The sequence below is a fragment of the Meriones unguiculatus genome, chromosome 2 (genome assembly GCF_030254825.1).
Source record: "Meriones unguiculatus strain TT.TT164.6M chromosome 2, Bangor_MerUng_6.1, whole genome shotgun sequence".
In the NCBI taxonomy this organism is placed as follows: domain Eukaryota; kingdom Metazoa; phylum Chordata; class Mammalia; order Rodentia; family Muridae; genus Meriones; species Meriones unguiculatus.
This window is the reverse complement of record NC_083350.1, coordinates 46,586,554-46,610,065: the sequence shown is the minus strand read 5'-3', so window position 1 is coordinate 46,610,065 and position 23,512 is coordinate 46,586,554.

Here is a 23,512-nt window from a genome sequence, read left to right as displayed (position 1 = left end):
TAAATCACAATGCTTTAATATAATTTTCCACAGAACATTATCTTTCTGATCAATAATCAACTTTCTATTTTAGAGTAGCTCGGAGTTCACATTAAAACTGAGTGGAAGGTATAGAAAACTGAAAAGCGCCTCTGATGCTCCATAGCTTCTTCCGTTATCAACGTTTAATTGATAGTTTGTGATAAGCCTCCTGGATACACAAGCACCCATAATCTACAGCTGGCACTGCAGTTCACTCTGGGTTTAAACTCTGTGGGTGATAACAGGTCACTTACATTCTCATACACAAGAGTTTCGCTTGTGTAGATAGCCTGTTTCTACCTATGCATCCCTCTCAGCCTCTACAGCAGGCAGTCACTGTTATTTTTACTGTCGTCATAGTGCTAAGGCCATCTACTTGGATACACACAGAATGTACTGCGTTTGTGTGGACCACTTTGCAACATACTTTTGAGTTTTCACTATTTTTAATATAGTCTAATAATTAATTCCTTTTTAATTACTGAGTATATACCCATTTTTCCATATGCTTACTGAAGGAAAGTTTGCTTACTTTTTGAAGCTTTGACAATTAAATCAAAGCTGCTAAAAGCACCCATAACTAAGTGTTTGTGGAGGCATAGTTTTTGAGTCAGATTTGTACATATCAAGATGTATGGTTTATGGGTCACCTAATAAGACATTATTTAGTTTTATAAAAAACTGCCCTTCTTAGACTGGCCCTTCACATTTACATTCTCATCACAATTAACACAAGCTCTTGCTACTACACACACATACCCACATATGGTAGTAATAATATAAGAAATTTTGTTATTTTGTTATTTGTTATGAGTTTCCTAACTGAGATGAAAGTTTCTTCAATAACAGCCTGAGTTGTCCAAAGCTACATCTTCAGCATCTAATATGATACGATCCCAGATAGACTAAGACAGCATGCATAGGGCCTGCACAGGACCTGATGGATCTGCACCAGATGGGTCTTAGAGCTGAAAGAAGTGGACATGTGCTCCCATCCCTAAACCAGAAGCAACCTCCAATTGATAACCATTTGCAAATAAAAACTGAATTTTCCCCAAGGGGGAAACAAATTCTTTTAAGGTCAGACCACAGGCACGGAAGTAGATGACCAATAGAAAACAAACTCAATGGCATCTTCCTTTTGTTGTTTTGTGTTAAATTTAACACACACACACAAACATTTTCTCTTTTACCCTATAGGTCCTTTGTGTAAATATTATGGCTTCTAGTAGTGCTTCATGGGATTCTTAAGTGTGTGAATGAGTGGATCACTGTTTCTTATAGCTTCTATTAGGCTCTTTTCCTTACGTTTGGATTTTTTTTCCAATGCTAGAATGTTAGTTTTTGTTTTATCCTATGTTTATTTTATATAAACATTATCTTTTAGGATCCCACTTATTTTCTAATGAGAGATATAAAGAGACTGGATCTGAACAGGAGGAAAGGTAAGGAGTAACTGAAAGAACTGGAGGAAGGGAAGATATCCTGATATCTATCTATATCTATATACTATGTCTGTAGAGATATAGATATATCTCTATAGCTATAGTGATATATCTATATCTCTACCTATATATATATAGCTATATAGATATATCTATAGAGATAGTTATCTATAGAGATATATAGCTATCTATAGAGATATAGATATCTCTATAGATATAGCTATATATCGAGATAGAGATATCTAGGTATCTAGATATCTAGATATATCTGTATATCTATATCTTGATATATCTATATTTCTATAGATATAACTATATATAGAGAGATATAGATACCCTGATATCTATATATCTATATTTATAATATATATTCTATTATACATTTATATATTATAACATATAGTATTCTATTCTATTATATATTAATATATAATATAATGTATTATAAATATATTTATATCTTGTAAATAATTATAAATATATTTATAAATATATATTTATAGATATAGATATCGATATCTATATCTATAGGTCTATAGATATCATGAAAATGCCAAAACAAAAAAAAAGAAACAAACAAATACAACAACAACAACAAAACATGGAGTTTATTTTGTATGGCCAACATTTCCTTGCCTGGAGTGTGGTTGATATATCCAATAACACTCCATTAGAGAAAAGTGACTTTTCCTTTGCCATTTGGTATCAATTACAAACAGATTCTTGACCAGTGTTGGAATCCCATGTGTGCTTCTCCCTCTCAGTGCTGGGACCCCATTTATCTTGAACCTGGGAAGGACTTGTATGTGCTGTCACAGTTTCTACATATGTATCAGTCCTACTTTGTCTTGAAAATACTGCTTTCTTGGAATCATCCATCACCTCTGGCTCTTACAATCTTTCTACCTCCTATTCTACATATATGCCTGAGCTCTGAGGGGAGGAGCTTAACAAATATATCACATTTAAGACTGCATGTTCCAAAGTCTCTCACTCTCTGTACACAGTTACAGGTTTTTGTGTTAAATCCCATCTATTACAAGAAGTAGCTTCTCTGATGTGGGCTAAGCAGGACACTGATATAATAATTAAAAAGTACATCATCAGAAGCCATTTTATAGCCATGTTCATTTATCAGAATAATAGTATTTTTTTTTCTTCTTTAGCAGTGTCAGGAGTGCATTCCACCTCGTGGACTGTGTTTTAAATCCAACCAAAAAAAAAGTAGTTGGTAACACCCATAATGGTTTTTCCTCCTATTGTACCAGAATATCTTACAGGCAGGATGCTATTACATATTTCAGGGTTGACCGCTGGGTGATACTGATGTTTCCCTTCTCCCTGGTAACATGCACAGTATCTTCCTACACAATGAATGCAAGTCTGTGGTGGTAAAGCTTCTAGTTAGGCACCTGATCAACTTATACATGTTCTATGATGTAAGTGCTGTCTTCAGCAATAAGGCTTTAGCATCAGGTTGTGGAGAACAACCAATAGCCTTGGAAATACCTTGTGATGATGGTTGGTTGGTTCCATAGGACCAACTCAACTTTGGCACACAACTCAACAAGATGTAAACAGTTCCTGGTACTGGCTGGTTCATTTGACAACATAAGATTTTTAGTTGGGACATTGTCTCTTCTATTATTTGGTGACTCCATTTCGATTTTTTTCATATATGTATATATTTTTGGAAGTTTCCATCTAGTGTTTCAAATGCCCCTTAGTGTTTGTTGTTCTTTCCCACACTCCATGCTTTACCCCGCTCTCACATTGCCCTCACTATTTAATCTTCCTATTCTAGTTTTTCTTTATCTATCAATAACACTATATTATATTTCAATTTCCTTTTCCTTGAGACATCCTCTCTTTCCTGCTGGTCCCTTATTAGGTACCTAACCTCTGCATGTATTTTAATTGTAGCACACATATCAAAAGCTTAAAATCTAACATCCCACATAAAAGAAAATATTCGGGGCTGGAGAGATGAGTCAATGGTTAAGAGCATTGACTGTTCTTCCAAAGACCCTGGTTCAATTCCCTGTACCCACATGGTAGTTCACAACTGTCTGTAATTCCAAAATCTGACACCTTCACATAGACTTACATGGAGGCAAAACACCAATGCACATAAAATAAAAATAAATCAATAATTGAAAAAAGAAAGAAAATATACAACACTTGTATATTGTGATCTGGTTTGGCTACATCATTCAAATTAATGTTTTTTTTTCCAGCTCCATTTCATAATTTCACCTTTTTAACAGCTTAATAATATTCCATTGTGTAAATGTATTATATTTTCCTTATCCATTCATCAGATGACAGGCATGAAAGATTGTTTCCAATTTTTAGCTATTATGAAGAGAAAGCAGTAATGAACATGGTTGAGCAAGTAGTAGGATGGAGGGTCTTTTGGATATATACCAGAGAGTGGTATAGCTGCATATGGAGGTGGATTGACTTAGAGATTACTGAGGAACTGCGACATTAATTTCCATAATAGCTGTACCAGTTTCCAGTCCCACCAGCAATGAATAAGTGTTCTTCTTTCCTCAAATCCTCACCAGCTTTTGCTGTCATTTATTTTATTGATCTTGACCATTCTTACTGGGGTAAGATGAAATCTCCTAGTAAGTTCTTTTCCAAGCAGAATGTCCAATATAGAAAATGGTAGGGCTTTAAAAATTACCAACTCTGGGTACAGGAAGACTAAGTGGATAAAGGTGACTTCCAGTAAGCCTGATGACTGGAATTTGATTCCTGGGACTCAACTTACGGAAACAGGATAGTTGTCCTCTGACCCCCATATGATCACTGTGGTGTGCTATCCAGACATCCCTCCACAAACAAATTAAGTATATTTTTCAAGCACCAACTTTGCTGAAAGAAAACAGGGAAGGAAACTTTTTATAGCACCATTTTCTAGTTCTAAAACTATGCAGTAAGTTGCCTCCTTGATGCCTTTGATTTGTTGGTCTCAAAATTTCTCAGATCTGCCATTTCCAAACCAAATGTCACTTTCAACCCTACACTTTGTATCTCTGTAAACGCTGAACACAATGTTCAGAATACCGTCTATACATTTTTCTTTTGCTTATATACACTTAACATTTCTCAAAAGCTTTTCACTGGCCCCTCTAAGTCTTGGCACATATGATTCCGCTTCACATGAAGATTCTGCCATGTCTGTTTTTTTTTCACCTAACTTACTAATAGTTTCCAACATCAGTTATCAACAGTCTTTAAGATAGGCAACTCTAAATCAGCCCTTCAATTTTATACAATCATTGCAAGTGCCTTTTCCTACATTAGACTTAGTTTTACATATTCATCTGATTATTTAAATAATTATTGATTGTACTTTAGACTTCATCTAGATTTTATAGCAGAAACTAATTCTGGTTTTCCTAATTACAATTGGTACTAAAGAAATTTTGCTTGAGTGTGTGAATAAAGAGCTAGAAGACTGCTGAAGGTTGTGATGAGTCTTCCCACTCTCTTCCCTTCGGCTTGACACACGCCATATATTGATATATTGTCATCCACAACACAGTGTTCTGATGGCTGTTAAGCTTTGGTTTTCTACATCTCTAAAAATTCTACCATTTCGTTGACTTTCATTTTTTTTTCTTTTTATCTTATCTTTTTATCTTCTGGTAGTTCTTATTACACAAATTTAAATCTAATAAAACTGTGGTTAAAAAATATGTGTTAAATGAACAAAATAAGTCTAATGATGAGTAATCAAAAGACAATGGAACATAGTCCCCTTGTGCATATATCCCAGAAGAGCAAACACTACACAGGATGCAATACATAACACCATGGAACTTAGGAATATCAGTGTATTCTTAAATAATCCACTAGAAACTCTGGTTTCAGTTCTAGTTGTATACTTCATATAGGTTGATCTTCTGTAGCTACGAAACATAAACTTGGAATATTTACACAATAATAGCTTAAAAGATATACAGAGTAATCAAACACAGACAAAATTTAAATTGATTCAACTCTTAGAAGAGTGGAGCTAAACAATGTCAGATTCATGCACCATGGGCCTCTGCACCTCTATGTAAGTGGATGTACTCATTATGACACCTAATACTCAAGCAGGAATTGCTCATTTGCTTGTGAATTAGCAGGGAAATACTGGGAAAATGAATATCACAGTGGGCCATCCATCATCCTGAGAAAGCCTTTGGGGGTCCTGAGCAACATTCAAGTTACAGCCTTCTCTGCCTTACTCCTGATCTGCCTGACCCACCTGGGTCACAGCCAGCAGAGTCAGCAGAGGGGCAGAACCAGTAGAAGTGAGCTGTACATGGACCCAACTCCCATAGTCCCCATCCCAAGAAAGCCTGTGGGAGGTCCAAGCAACATTTAGCTTACAGTCCTGACCACTGGTTGTGGATCTGCTTGACCCATTTGGGAAACAACCAGCAAAGGTGAGCTGTACACAGACTCTGGCCCCCACCACCCCTAAGAGGCTTATTGGGGTCCCAAGCTACATTCATTTTAGAGCTCTCTTTACCTACTCCTTATCTGCCTGATCTACCTAGGGCACAGTGCCCAGAGCCACCAGAGCCAGCAGAGGGATATACCCAGCATAGCCAGCAGAGGCTGTTGGAACCCAGAAACATTCAGTTTCACCTGAAGCACAGCTACCAGAGCTAACACCAAGGCCAGCTAGCTAAAGGCCACTGTAAGACCAGAGCAATATGGCACCACCAGAGCTCAGCTATCCTACCACAGCAAGCCCTGGATGTACTCACACAGGCAAGACCTTAAATCCAACCTCCTAAAGACAATAGAGGCCTTTAAAGAGGAAATTAATAAATCCCTTAAAGAAAATACAGAAAATCACAATTAAACAGGTGAAGTAAATGAATAAAACTACCCAAGATATGAAAATGGAAGTAGATGCATTAAAGAAAACAAAATTTGAAGGAATCATGGAGATGGAAAACCTAGGGAAGAAAACAGGAACAACAGACACAAGCATCACCAACAGAATTCAAGAGATGGAAGAGAGTATCTCAGGCATAGAAAATACCATAGAAGAAATTAATACACCAAAGAAAATGTTAAAACAACAAAAAAAAATTCCTGATGCAAAACATCTGAGAAACCAAGGAAACTATGAAAAGATGAAACCTAAGAATACTAAAAATAGAAAAAAGAGAAGATTCCCAGCTCAAGGCCCAGAAAATATCTTCAACAAAATCATAGAAGAAAATTTCCCTGACTTAAAAAAAAAGGTGTTTATAACTATACAAAAAGCCTACAGAAAACCAAATAGATAAACCAGAAAAGAAAATCCTCCTGCACATAATAATTTAATCATTATATGTACAAAACAAAGAAAAGTTCTAAAAGCTGCAAAGGCAAAAGGCCAAGTAACATATGAACGCAGAGCTATCAGAATTACACCTGACTTCTCAAAAGAGATTCTAAAGCCAGAAGGACCTGGACAGATATCATCCTAAGAGACCCAGAGATGTCAGCCCAGACTATTATAATCAGCAAAACTCTCAATCACCATAGATGGAGAAAATACAATATTCCAAGACAAAACCAAATTTAAACAGTATCTACCCACAAATCCAGCCCTAGAGAAAATACTAGAAGGAAAACTCTAACTCAAGGAGGTTGACTTTATCCAATATAATACAAGAAATAAGTAATCTTTTCACTAGAAAAAAAGGCAGAGAAGGGACGCACACACAAACACACACGCTAACACCACCAACATCAAAATAATAGGAATTCATGAAATTTGTAGGCAAATGGTGGGATCTTAAGAAGATCATCCTGAGTGAGGTATCCCCGAAGCAGAAAGACACACACAGTATATACTCATTTATAAGTGGATACTATACATATAATATGGGATAAATACACTAAAATCTGTGCACCTAAAAAACCTAAGCAATAGGAGGACCCTGAGTAAGATGATCAATCCTCACTCAGAAAGACAAACGGGATGGACATTGGAAGAAGGAGAAAACAGAGAACAGGACAGAAGCCTACCACAGAGGGCCTCTGAAAGACTCTACTCAGCAGGGTATCAAAACAGATGCTGAGACTCATAACCAAACTTTGGGCAGAGTTCAGGGAATCTTATGAAAGAAGGGGGAAGATAGTAAGTCCTGGAGAGGACAGGAGCTCCACAAGGGTAGCAACAAAACCAAAATATCTGGGCACAGGTGTCTTTTCTGAGATTGATACTCCAACCAAAGACCATTCATGGATATAACTTAGAACTCCTGCTCCGATGTAGCCCATGGCAGGTCAGTAGCAAAGTGTATTTCTTAGTAATGGGAACAGGGGCTGTCTCTGACATGAACTCAGTGGCTGGCCCTTTGACCACCCCCTCCCCTCAGAAGTATTGCCAGGCCACAGAGGAGGACAATGCAGCCAGTCCTGATGAGACCTGGTAAGCTAGGTTCAGATAGAAGGGGAGGAAGACCTGCACTACCTGTGGACTTGGAGAGGTGCATGGGAGGAGATGAGGGAGGGAAGGTGGGATTTAGGAGGGAATAAAGAAGGAGACTGTAGAACTCATTGGCACAGGAGACAACTTCCTGAACAGAACACCAACAGCACAGGCTCTAAGAGCAACAATCATGAAACTGAAAAGCTTCTGTAAAGCAAAGGACACTGTCATCAAAACAAAACGACTGCCAACAGATTTGGAAAGAATCTTCACTAACCCTTTATCTGACAGAAGGCTAATATCCAGTATATATAAAGAACCAAAGAAGCTGAAAAGCAGCAAACCAAGTAATCCAATTAAAAAAAAATGGGGAACAGAGCTAAACAAAGAATTCTCGACAGAGGAATATCGAATGGCAGAGAAACACTTAAAGAAATGCTCAACCTCATTAGCCATCAGGGAAATGCAAATCAAAACAACCCTGAGATATCACCTTACACCCATCAGAATGGCCAAGATGAAAAACTCAAGTGACAACAGATGCTGGAGAGGTTGTGGAGAAAGGGGAACCCTCCTGCACTGCTGGTGGGAATGTAAACTGGTACAACCACTCTGGAAATCTATCTGGCGCTTTCTAAGACAATTAGGAATAATGCTTCCTCAAGATCCAGCTATACCACTGCTAGGTATATACCCAAAGTTTGCTCAAGCACACAAAAGGGATACTTGCTCAACCATGTTTATAGCAGCTTTATTTGTAATAGCCAGAACCTGGAAACAACCCAGATGTCCATCAATGGAGGAATGGGTACAGAAATTGTGGTATTTTTACACAGTGGAATACTACTGAGCAATCAAAAAGGAGGAAATCATGAAATTTGCAGGCAAATGGTGGGATCTAGAAAAATATCCCAGAAAGAGAAAGACAAACACGGTATATACTCACTTATATAGACCTATAAGATATGATAAACATAATGAAATCTATACACCTAAAAAAGATAATCAATTGAGCGGACATGGGGTAAGATGATCAATCCTCGTTTAGAAAGACAGATGGGATGTGCATTGAACGTATGACAGGAGTCTACTGAGCGCATCTGAAAGACTCTAACTAGCCGTGTTTTCAAAGCAAAGACTCATGACCAAACCTTTGGCAGAGTACAGGGAATCATAAGAAAGAAGGGGAGTTAGTCTGATGGGGAAAGGATAGGAGCTCCACAAGGACCAAATATATCTGGGCACAAGGTCTTTTCTGAGACTGACACTCCACCAAGGACCATGTATGGATATAACCTAGAACCTCCACTCAGATGTAGCCTGTGGTAGCTCAGTAACCAATTGGTTTCCCAAAGTGAGGGGAACAAGGACTTTTTCTAACAGGAACTCAATGACTGGCTCTTTGACCTCCCCACCCCCCAAGGGAGGAGCAGTCCTGTTAGGCCACAGAGGAGGGCTTTGCAGCCAGTCCTGAAGACACCTGATAAAGCAGGATCGGATCAATGGGGAGGAGGTCTCCCCTATCAGTGGACTTGGAAAGGGGCACGGTGGAGATGAGGGAGGGAGGGAGGGACTGGGAGGGAATGAGGGAGCGGGACACAGCTGGGATACAGAGTTAATAAAATGTAACTGATAAGAAAAAATAAAATTAAAAAATGCAAAAAAGGAGGCTTCAGCTTAGATACAAAGTGAATAAACTGTAATTAATATAAAAAATAAAAATTTAATTAAAAATAATAGGACTTAACAATCATTTGTTGTTAATCTCTCTCAACATCAATGAACGCAATTCCCCAATAAAAAGACACAGGCAAAGAGAATGGATGTGAAATTAGTATCCATAATTCTGCTGCATTCAAGAAACATACCTCATCAACAAGACTGATGTTACCTAAGATCAAGCTGGAGTAGCCATTCTAATATATATTAAAAGAAATAAACTTTTAACCAAAGTTAATAAAAAGAGATGGGGAAGAACACTTCATAATCATCAAAGGAAAAACTGACCAAAATGGCATCTCAATTCTGAACATATATGCCCCAAATGCAAGGGCACCCACATTTGTAAAAGAAACATTACTAAAGATGAAGTCATATAGCAAACCCTACACATTAATAGTAGGAAAATTCGACACCCCTCTCTTACCCAAGGACAGATCATTGAGACAGAAACTAAATAGAAGTAATGATACTAACTAACACTATGAATCAAAAGGACTTAACACATATCTACAAAACATTCAATTCAAACAAACAAACAAAAAAAAGAATATGGCTTCTTTCAGCACCTCATAGAATCTTCTCCAAAGTTGACCACATATTTCATCACAAAGCGAACCTCAACAGATAAAAAAAAAATTGAAATAACACATTGTAATCTATCAAACCACCATGAATTAAGGCTGAACTTCAACAACAACAGAAAAATGGAGTCTACAAACTCATGGAAACTGAAGAACTCTCTACTCAATGACTACTGGGTCAGTGAGAAAAGAAAGAAATTAAAGACTTTCTAGAATTCAGTGAAAATGAAGGCACAACATACACAAACTTATGGGACACAATGAAAGCAGTGTTAAGAGATAAGTTTATAGCATTAAGTGTCTTTTTAAAGAAATTGGAGAGACCTCATACTAGCAATTTAAAAACACACCTAAAAATTCTAGAAGAAAAAGAACCAGAGTCAAGAGAAGGAGACGGCATGAAATAATCAAACACAGGACTGAAATCAACCTAGAAACAAAGAGAACAATATAAAATCAACAAAACCAAGAGCTGGTTCTTTAAAAAAAAATCAACAAGATTGACAAACCTTTAGAAAAACTAACCAAAAGGCAGAGAAACAATATCCAAATTAACAAAATCCAAAATGAAAATAGGGGCATCACAACAGACACTGTTGGCCAATAGTCAACATAAAATTAAATGGAGAGCAACTTAAAGCAATTCTACTAAATGCAAAGAATCATTAGGTCTTACTACGTCAAAAATCATTACTCCACAACATTCAAAAATCTAAATGAGTGGTATAGCTGGATCTTGAGTAAGTGCTATTCCTAATTGTTTGAGAAAGCACCAGATTGATTTCCAGAGTGGTTGTACAAGTTTACATTCCCACCAGCAGTGGAGTAGGGTTCCCCTTTCTCCACAACCTCTCCAGCATGTGTTGTCACTTGAGCTTTTGATCTTAGCCATTCTGATGGGTGTAAAGTGATATCTCAGGGTCGTTTTGATTTGCATTTCCCTGATGACTAATGAGGTTGAGCATTTCTTTAAGTGTTTTTCTGCCATTCCATATCCCTCTATTGAGATTTCTCTGTTTAGCTCTGTACCCCATTTTTTAATTGGATTAATTGATTCTTTGCTGTTTAACTTCTTGAGTTCTTTATATATACTGGACCAATAAAATCTGTACACCTAAAGAAACTAATCAAGGAGGACTCTGACTAAAATGCTCAATCCCCATTCAGAAAAGCAAAAAGGATAGCCATCAGAAGAAGGAGAAAACAGGGATCAGGACAAGAGCCTGCCACAGAGGGCCTCTGAAAGGCTCTACCCTGTAGGGTATCAAAGCAGATGTTGAGACTTATGGCCAACCTTTGGGCAGAGTGCAGGGGATCTTATGAAAGAAATGGAAAATAGTAAGTACTGGAGAGGACAGGTCTCCACAAGGAAAGCAATAGAACCAAAAAATCTGGGCAAAGGAGTCTTTTCTGAGACTGATACTCCAACCAAGGACCATTGATGGAGATAACCTAGAACCCCTGCACAGACATAGCCCATGACAGTTCAGTGTCCAAGTGGGTTCCATTGTAATGGAAACAGGGACTGTCTCTGACATGACCTGATTGCCCTGCTCTTTGATCACATCACCCTGATGGGGGAGCAGCCTTACCAGGCCACAGAGGAAGACAATGCAGCCACTCCTGATGAGATCTGATAGACTAGGCTCAGAAGGAAGGAGAGGAAGACCTCCCCTATCAGTGGACTTAGGGAGGGCCATGCGTGGAAAAGGGAGAAAGAGGGTGCGACTGGAAGGGGAGGAGAGAGGGGTTTGCGGGGGGATACAAAGTAAATAAAGTGTAATTCATAAAAATAAAATTAAAAAAAAGCAAAAAAATATCTAAATGAAATGGATGATTTTCTTGATAGGTACCACCTACCAATTTTAAATCAAGATCAGGTAAACAATTTAAATAGGCCTATAACACCAAAATATGAGAAACAGCCATTAAAAGTCTCCCAAACAAAACATGCCAAGTCAGATAGTTTTAGTGCAGAATTCTACCAGACTTTGAAAGAAGAGTTAATATCAACACTCCTCAAACTATTCCACAAAATTGAAACAGAAGGATCATTGTCAAATTCATTCTATGAGGCCACAGTCACCCTGACACAAGGAAGAGATTTTTCAGACCAATTTCGCTCATGAACATTGATGCAAAAATACTCAATAAAATACTAGAAAATAAAATCCAAAAGGACATCAAAAACATCATTCACTATGATCAGGTAGGCTTCATCCCATGGATTCAAGGGTAGTTCAAGACACAAAAATCCATGAATGTAATCCTCCATATACACAAATTGAAAGAAAAAAAAACACATGAAATGATCATGTCAAAAAAACATTTGATATAATCAAACACACTGTCATGTTAAAAGTCTTGGAGAGATTAGGGATATAAGGCACATAACTAAACACAATAAAAGCAAAATACAGCAAGCCAATAGCCAACATCAAATTAAATGGAGAGAAACTTAAAGCAATTCCACGAAAATCAGGGACAAGACAGTGCTGACCATTATCTCTGTATCTACCTAATATAGTACTTGAAATTCTATCTAGAGCAATAATACAACTAAAGGAGATTAAGAAATACAAATTGGAAAGAAAAAAAGGTCAAAGTATTGCTATCACAGATAATATGATAGTATACATAAGTGACCCAAAAATTCTACCAGAAAACTCCTACAGCTGATAAACATCTTCAAAATCAACTAAAAAAATCAATATCCCTCATTTATACAACCAATAAATGGGCTGAGAAAGACATTAGGGAAACAACACCCTTCACAATAGCCACAAAAAATATAAAATATCTTGGTATAGCTTGAACCAATCAAGTAAAAGACTTGTCTGACAAGGACTTTAGGGCCTTGAAGAAAGAACCTGAAGAAGATACCAGAATATAGAAAAATCTCTTATGCTCATGGATCAGTAGGATTAACATAGTAAAAATAGTCATCTTACCAAAATCAATCTATAGATTTAATGAAATTTCCATTAAAACAATTCTTTACACAATTCTAACACAATTCTTTACAGACCTTAAAAGAACAATTCCCATTTCCATAAGAGATCCAGGATAACTAAAAACAATTTGGTACAATAAAAGAACCTTTGGAGGAATCTCCATCCCTGATTTCAAACTGTACCACAGAGCAATAGTAATCAAAACCTCAACTGTGTTTTATTGGCATAAAAACAGAAAGGTTGACCAGTGGAATAAAATTGAAGATCCAGAAGTGAACACACACAACGATGGACACCTGACTTTTGACAAAGAGCCAAAACCATACAATGGAAAATAGACAGCATTTTCAACAAATGGTGCTGGTCTAACTGGATGTCTGCATGTAGAAGAGTGCAAATAGATCCATATTTACCACCCTGCACAAAATTCAAATCCAAGTGGATCAAAGACCTCAACATAAAACCAGGTACGCTAAATCTATTAGAAGAGTAATGGGAGGAAAACTGGAACTTATTGGCACAGGAGACAAAACTTCCTGAACAGAACAGCAACAGCTCAGTCTCTAAGACTGATTAATAAATATCCCCCCAGAGCCTATTCTGTCCTAGATCTCCAGCTTGTCTCAGCGGTGTCCTCGCCCCTTGGTTTCGGTTGTCTCTTCCTCACTCTCTCTTCCCACCCTAGCTCTCCCTGTCACTGATCCCCTATTAATAAATAGGACCTCATGAAATTGAAAAGCTTCTGTAAGGCAAAGCAAGCACACTGTCAATGTAACAAAATAGAAGCCTTCAGATTGGGAAAATATTTTTACCAACCCTACATCCTACAGTGGGCTAGTATCTAAAATATAAAAATAACTCAGGAAATTAAACGAACAAAACAAATAACCCAACTAAAAATGGGGTACAGAGCTAAACAGAATTTTCAACAGAGGAAACTCTAATGTCTGAAAAGCATTAAAAAAAAATGTTCAGTGTCCCTAATCATCAGGAAAATGTCAATCAAAATGACTCTGGGGTTACATCTTATACCAGTCATAATGCTTAAGATCAAAAAAAATCAAATGACAGTACATGCTGGCCAGGATAAGGAGCAAAGGGAACACTCCTCCATTGCTGGTGGTAGTGCTAATTTATACAACTACTTTGGAAATTAATATGGTGCTTTCTCATAAAATTGAGAGTAGTTCTATCTCAAGACCCAGCTATACCACTCCTGGGCATATAGCCAAAACATGCTCATATAGCCAAAACAAGGACGCTTGCTTCTCTATGTTCATAGCAGCATTATTTTTAATAGCCAGGGACTGAAAATAATCCAGACATCCCTCAACTGAATAATGGATAGAAAAAATGTGGTGCATTTACACAATGGAATATTGCTCAGCTATTAGAAACAAAGAAATCATACAATTAGCAGGCAAATGGATGGAACTAGAAAGGATATCCTAAGTGAGGTAATCCAGCCCCAGAAAGGCACACATGGTATGTACTCGTAAGTGGATATTTGACATATAATACAGGATAACTATACCACAGTCCACAGACCCAAAGAAGCCAAGTAACAAGGAGGGCCCAAGGAAGGATACTTGAATCCCACTCAGAAGGGGAAATAGAATAGATATCGAAAGTAGATGAAGAGAGGGGACTGGATGAGAGAGGGTGTGGGAAAGGGAATAAGAGTGGGGATCAGTGACAGGGAGAGCTAGGGTGGGAAGAGAGAGTGAGAAAGAGACAACCGAAACCAAGGGGCGAGGACACCGCTGAGACAAGCTGGAGATCTAGGACAGAATAGGCTCTGGGGGGGGGGGTATAGGGGTGACTACTTGAGATTTCTAACCGTGGGGAACAGAGGCTGCAGGGGCCACCTCCTAGCCAGGAAGGACTTACAGTGGGAGACACCAACCTTCCCAAAAATCCTTTGACCCAAAATCTACCCTGCCTACAGCATGTTCAGGGATAAAGATGGAGCAAAGAAAGAGGGAATGGTCAACCAATGACTGGCCCAACTGGGGTGGAGACTCACGCCACAGACCTGACACTATTAATGTTACTATGCTATGCTTGCAGACAGGATCCTAGCATGGCTGTCTTCTGAGAGGTTTTACCCAGCAACAGAAAAACAAAACAAAACAAAACAGATGCTTTGATTTACAGCCAACCATTAGGCAGAATAGAAAAGACTTATGGAGGAATATGGGAAAGGATAGAAGGTCCTGGAGGGGACAAGAGCCTTCCAAGAAGACCAAGAGTGTCAACTAACATGGGCCCATAAGAGCTTACAAAAACTGAAGCACCAAAGGCTCATGACACATATGTAACTGATGGGCAACTTGGTCCTCATGTGGATCCCGTAGCAACAAGGGGAGCATGGGTCATATCTGACATGGAATCGGTTGCCTGCTTTGGGATCACTTTTCCCTAGCTGGGCTGCCTTGCCTGGCCTCAATAGAAGAGGTTGTACTAAGTCCTGATGTGATTTGATGGGCCCGGGGGGGATTTATAAGGGGAGGCTCCACTTTTCTGAGAATAAGGGGATGAGGGGGTGGGGGAAGAGGGTGGGACCAGGAAGAGAGGAGTGAGTTGGCTGTGACTGGAATGTAAAATGAATAAACTTATACTATAAAATAGAATTTATGAAATATGGCATCTCATACTACGAATGCTTAATGCTTAATTATTCATTTTAATATAGCTAGTAGAATCTGAATGTTAAAATAAAAAAGAATATCACAGTGTGAGGAGCCATAAACCTGATATGAATGGAAGAAGGATAAAGAAAAAACTTCTGAAATACCTCATATAAAAATTTAAATACCTAAAATAAGTAAATAAATAACTAAAAATTAAAAATAAGAATAGATGTACCATTTTCATTAACTCATAATCTCAATCAGCTTTTCATTTCATAATCTCAATCATTTTTCCATTAGGCTATTTAAAACAAACCTATAGACATCAATTTTAAAATAAGTGTGGGGGATGCTGTACTATGGGGAAAAACTCAAATTACTGATGTATTCACATTTACTTCTGGAGATTCAGTATAAAATAGTACTCAAGATAGATGCTGACTTAGCTGCCTTTCAGTTGCTGTGATAAAGCACCCTGGTGAAAGTAACTAAGGGAGGAGGTATTTGTACAGCCAGTCATGATGGAAAGTCATGGTGGCCAGAGTTTGTCACAAGAGTGCACATTCCTGAAGCAGAAACCAATGACTACTGTCAACCGAGTCTCTCCTTTATATCCAGCCCCTGGTCCAAGTCCAGGGAGTGGTACTGGCCACTCTAAAGGTGGTTATCCTTACTTCAATTAACGTCATCAAATCAAACACACCTTCCTCACAGGCTTGGCTGGACACTTGCGTCTAGCAGCAAATTGACAGTATCGACAATGGCATTAACATAATTATAATCAAAACAAAGTATAATCTCTGAAGATGCATGAAGTAGATACAAACCACAATCAAGTAAATTTTGTCAAAGGAGACGAATTTATTTCTGTAACATAACGAAAAGCCTTCCAAAGCAATGTGGAGGAAACACGAATATGCTGAAAACGAACATCCAATCTATAACTTACAACATACACATACACAGAAAAAATTTAATTTGAGATGGACTGTGGACCCACACACAACAGCTAGGTGTAGAAAGCTTCTAGAAGGAAATAATAAGATAGATGTTAGAAGAGCAGATCAGCAGTATCTTTGTGATTTTGGAGGGTGCAGAGGCTTTTTGGGTAAATTTCTTAGACAACCAGTCTAAATATTTTACATAAAAACATTACAGACAAGCTATAACATAATACACCTATATATGCATATATATTTACATGTTTTAATCCATAATATACAACAAAGCACCACAAACCATAAATATCCAATCTAATTTAAATAATATCCCAAACAAAAACCTATGCCCATTCATAAAAACAGAAGGATAAATCAAATTAACATGTTTATATAGTAAAATGCTTTTCAAGAGTAAAGATGAATGTTATACAAGTTCACAGAACAATATTTGTGGACATTCAAAATTGAAACAAAAGACTCTATGATTCCACTTATATAAAATATAAGCACAGGTAATGTAATCGAGATTAGGATAGCAGTTCCCAACAGCCAGTAAAAACAATGGAACAGGGAGGAGGGGACCTTGTGGGAATGTCTTATATCTTGATTTGAAGGATGATCACTTGTATATATGTTTACCAAGACTTACTAAAATATACATTTAAGGTCTATGCATTGTACTACATGCAAATTTTTATTGTATCTTAAAAATTAAAAATTTATCTTCCAAAAATTCTTTTGTAATTAAAAACATAACATTTACCATAGTTAAACATGTGCTTTTCCTAAAGAGCTTGCTTGGCAGAATCGTTAAAAAGACGAACAGGCATTGTCATGTCTCCATGGAGCCTAGGATCTGTTGCTGTCCTCTGTTGTCTGTCTGTGGATTCCTTTCTTCTTCAAGGCACTGATCTTCAACAGAAAAGACATTTGGAAAGGCTGCACTAATGGTGTCTTCCATCAGAAGAGATAGTTGCCTGGCAACCCTGTAGGATAGAAAATGCAAAATGACCACCCTGGCTGACGGGATCTAGTTGGGAAAGCAATGCAACTTTGGTAGGAAGAAATTTTAGCCATCAATTTTTCTCAACTTATGCATTTTTTATCCCTTTAACACATGGTAGTAAATAATGTAGGACTGCTTCCTCTTTTCCCAAGGATTCTTGGCCTGTAAGCATTGACCAACAGAAAACTGTTGTGTTTTGTATTTCCATTCTTAGACATTCATTTGATGGACGCTGCTCTCAAGAAGTGCTAGTATTTATATTTAGACCCTAAATGGCTTTTCCTTTAAGGTCCAACTCAAATGCCACCTTCATGAATCCTTCATAATGCCTTTCAGATGCCCTGCACACTAGAATCATTTCGGTCTCTCTGAACATCTCTGCCCTCCTTGCCTTACTGGCATAATTTGCATAGCTTGCCTTTTCTATAACAGAGCTGTGACTTGAGAATCTCTCCCATCACACACTCATCTCATACAGAACACCTTACACTTATTGAAATAATGAAGAAATACTTAGTGAGGTCATCCCAACAGAGAAGTTTCCAAGGAAATCAAAATGTTACATTTCAGAGAAGTCCTGTTTTGTGTCACTTTACAAGGCCAGTTCTCCACTAAGAGCAGCTCAGTCTAAACCAAATGTCTGCTTTGTATTTTTCACTGCATTCATCAGGTCATTTCATTCAGAATGATTAACGAACTCTCTCTGCTATTTCTAAAGGTCAGTGACATCACTGGATAATCTGTGAGTCCAGCAATAACGTATTTCATATAAATTGAACTAATAAATTGATATTTACATATAACTCACTTTGTAACCAACTCAATCAGGTGATGTGAATACTTGAACACATCTAGTAAATGGTTCAATTTGTCATATCAAACTTGAATGGATATATTCCAACTACTGTTAGTTATGTAAAACAAAAACATTTTAAATGTTTGTAAGGTCTTTGTGCATGTGTGTGTTGAAAGGTGACTGCACGATAATGCGAGACTAGTGAATCTTCAGATACATCATAGGAAGATGAGCATCTATGCTCTTTAAAATGTGTGTTTCTACCACCATCAGAATTTATATGATGGAAGAGAGTACCTCTTCCTCCTTATAAATGTAAAAAGCCAGACCGTAAGAAGTCAGGAGATAGGACAATTTCACTACAATAGTTAAATAGAAGGACATGTCCAGAATTCACCAGGTTCCAAAATGTTTAAATTAGTTATTTTACTTATGACCAGTTGAACTGTGAAATGTCTACACACTTAAAAACTGAATAGACCTTAGTTATGAGTGCACAGTTGCCTCCAAGTGTAACTCATAGTCATGTGGATATTAAAATAAAGGTTATTTAGAGGTAAACTACCTCTTACACAGTTAGGGGGGCTACTTTTATTTGATATAAACATATGTAAAGTTCTGAACAGTTAATAAAATTCAGAGAAGACTGCATGGTGTTAAACATAGGGATGAGAGCAACATTACGTGGGAGCCCTAGAATGAGGACTTGGGTGTCAGGACAGTGTACAGGGAGTAGCACAGTTGTCACTGTTCACTGTGTTTCTTTTCTATTGGGAATTTGATTCCTTAGTATTAGTAATCAAGATGATTTTTTTAATCAATTGTCATGTTTTTCTTACTGCTTGCAGAGAAGATCTGGGCAAATCTACCTTTAATAACTGCTTATTGGTTGTTTGATCAGAGTCTGTAGCTGCTAGAGAAGATGTCAGATAGAAAAATATGATCAGATGATCTTCAGGGGGCTGAGAAGGATGTAATTTAACTACATCCATGTATTTAGAATGGCTGATGTGACAACTCACTTCCTGACACTGAGGCCATGAACATCTCTGCACTGCAGCACCCGGGAAAGTGCAAATGTCAGTACCAGTTAACATCTGAGGTTCCCTAGAGAGATTCTACTAAAAAAACAAAATGATGCATTCAGATACAAATTCTGCCATCTTTGCTGCTTTGCATGTAGAGAACATCTTCCTTCCAAAGAAGTGGCAATGACTCTATTTAACATAAAGTACAGTATGCAATCTTGCATACTCCAAAGGATTTGAAATTAAAACATGTGGGAGTTTTTCTAAAAGTCTCCCTTGGCAGCATGATCTGCAAACTTAAACAAATTGAGGGAAGAAATGGGAACCAAACCTAATTGCTCACTTAGTCTCAGAAATAAAAATTTTTAGTAGTCTAAAGATGTTGGGATGACCCAGGGCCTGGGTGTTCATTTCCACTGATCCTCACCCCTAAATGAGAAAGCATAAATGGGTCCTCGGGAACTGAATATAAGAAAACATTAGTTGAATGCCAACCCAGGACACCTATCCCTGGAAGCGACCCAACTGCAGCCACCTGGGAAGACATGTGAGCGTTCCACAGACTAGACCCCTGCTTGCCCCAGGTTGCTGGGCAAACACAGCAATGGGTTAACTATGTCTAGCTCCCTGCACCCACCATCTACTAGACCTCAACCCTATGAGCATTCCCAGGACCATCAGAGGCCAGAAGCTCCTGTGACCAACAGCTGAGACTCTTATGACCACAATTCCGAGCCTGTTCTGTCTTTTTAGCAAACCTAGAATTGGAAAATCCACCCTCTTCCCTGCATACCTCATACCTGATCCAGTGACCCTAACCCTGGAGACTTTTGGCAGCCACCTGGGGAAGGCAGGTGAGTTTTCTATGTTCTAGCCCCCTGCTTGCACCAGGCCACTGGGCAAACACAGCAGAAGTTAGCTACTCTTATCTCTGTACACCCTACTCTACTGGACCTAACCCCTATATGCATTCCCAGAAACTGATAACCCCTATGGACCACCAGCAAATTACAGAGACAACCAGATGCCTAACGGCCAGCATAAGAAGACAAATAACAAGAGCCTGATAAATATAGCAGCACCAGAACCCAACTATCATAATACAGCAAATTCAGAATATCTCAACACAGCTGAGGAACAAGAGAGTGATTTTAAATCCAGTCTCATGAAGATGATAGAGGCTTTTAAAGAAGAAATGAATAAATCCCTTAAAGAAATGCAGGAAATTTCAGTCAAACAGGTAGAGGCCTTTAAAGAGGAAATAAATAAATCCCTTAAAGAAATACAGGAAACCACAGTTAAACAGGTGAAGAAAATGAATAAAACTGTCCACGATCTGAAAATGGAAGTAGATGCAATAAAGAAAACAAAACCTGAAGGAATCTTGGAGATAGAAACCTAGGGAAAAGAACGGGAACAACAGATGCAAGCACAGAATTCAAGAGATGGAAGAGAGAATCTCAGGCATAGAAGATATCATGGAAGAAATCAATACACCAGTCAGTGAAAATGTTAAAACAAAACAAAATAAAAAATTTTGTAAACCTACGAATAATAGGCATAGAAGAAGGCAACAAGTCCCAGCTCCAAGGACCAAATCATTTTCAACAAAATCATAGAAGAAAAATTTCTCAACCTAGAGAAAGAGATGCTTATTAACTTACAAAAAGCATATGAAACACCGATTAAACTGGACCAAAAGAGAAAAAACTTCCACCACACAATAATGAAGACACTTAAATCTACAGAACAAAGGAAGAATAATAAAAGCTGCAAAGGAAAAAGGCCAAGTAACATATAAAGGAAGACCTATCAGAATTACACCTGACTTTTCTCTAGAGACTCTAAAATCCACAAGGGCCTGGACAAATGCCAAGCAAACCCTAAGAGACTACAGATATCAGCCCAGGCTACTATAGCCAGTAACATTCTCAATCATTGTAGATAGAGAAAATAAGATATTCCAACAAAAAAATTCAAACAATATCTAACCACAAATCCAGCTGTACAGAAAACACTAGAAGGAAAACTCCATCCCAAAGAGAGTAACTATATCCAGGAAAACACAGTAAATAAATAGTTCCACACCAGCAAAAACAAAAGAAAGGAAGCACACACAAACACAGACACACATACATACACACACACTAACACAACCAACATCAAAATAACAGGAAGTAACAGTCATTGATCATTAATATGTCTCAATATCAAAGGTCTCAATTCACAAAAAAAGAGACACAGGTTAACAGAATGGTTGCAAAAACAGGATCCATCATTTTGCTGCATGCAAAAAACACATGTCAGCAACAAAGAGAAGCATTACCCATGAAAAGGGATGGAAAAATGTTTTCCAACCAAATTGACCTAAAAAGCAAGCTTGAGTAGACATTCTATGTATAATAAAATAGAATTTCAACAAAAATCATTCAAAAGACATGGGAAAGGACACTCAATACTCAAAGGAAAAATCCACCAAGATCACCTCCTAATTCTGAACATATGTGCCCCAAACACAAGGGCACCCACATTAGTAAAATATATATTACTGAAGCTTAAATCACACATTCAGCCACACACACTAATTATAAAAAACTTCATTGTCCTTCTCTCACCAATGGGCAGATCATGGAGTTAGAATTTGAACAGAGAAATAATAAAACTATATATAACCAATAATAACCAATGTTATGAGTCAATTGAAATTAACAGATTTCTACAGAACATTCCATTGAAACACACACACAAAGTAACCTTCTTCTCAGCATCTCATGGAACCTTATCAAAACTGACCACATATTTGGTCACAAAGCAAACCTCAACAGATAAAAGAAAACTGAAATAACGCATTGTATTTTACCATACCACCATGGATAAAAGCTGAACTTCAACAATAACAGAAACAACAAAATGCCTACAAAAGCACAGAAACTGAACAGCTCTCTAGTCAATGACCACTGGATCACAGAGGAAAGAAAGAAAGAAATTAAAGACTTTCTAGAATTCAATGAAAATGAAGGCACAACATACTCAAACCTATGGGACACAATGAGAACAGTGCTACGAGGAAAGTTCAAAGCACTAAGTGTCTTCTTAAGAAAATTGGAGACAATGCATACTAGCAACTTAAAATTATACCTGAAAGTTCTAGAACAAAAGGAAGCAAACACTTCAAAGATAAGTAGGAGGCAAGAAATAATCAAACTCAGGGCTGAAATCAATAAAGTAGAAACAAAGAGTACCATATAAAAAAATCAACAAAACCAGAATTGGTTCTTTGAGAAAATCAACAAAAGAAACAAACCCTTAACCAAACCAACTAAAAGATAGAGGGAGAGTATCAAATTAATAAATTCAGAAATGAAAAGGGGGATATAACAACAGAGACTGAAGAAATCCAAAAAAAAAAAAATCTTCAGATCATACTTTAAAAGACTATACACCACAAAATTGGAAAATTTAATTGAAACTGATTATTTTCTTGATAGTTACTTCTTTCTAATATTAAATCAAGATCAGGTAAAAAATTTAAATAATCCTATAACCCTTAAGCAAATAGAAACAGTCATCAAAATCTCTCAACCATAAAGAAAGCCCTGAGGCAGATGGTTTTAGCACAGAATTCTACCAGACTTTCTTTTTAAAAAAATTAATTTACTTTTTTATTAATTATACTTTATTCATTTTGTATCCTTGCTGTAGCCTCCTCTTTTGTCCCCTCCCAATCCTACCTTTCCTCCCTCTGCTCCTCCCATACTCCTCCACCAGTCCCCTGATAGGGGCAGTCCTCCTCCCTTTACATCTGAACCTAGCCTGTCAGTTCTCATCAGGACTGACTGCATTGTCTTCCTATGTAGCCCAGTAAGACTATGCTCCCCTCAGGAGGAGGTGATCAAAGACCCACTACTGAGTTCATGTCAGAAACAGCCCCTGTTCTCCTTGCTCA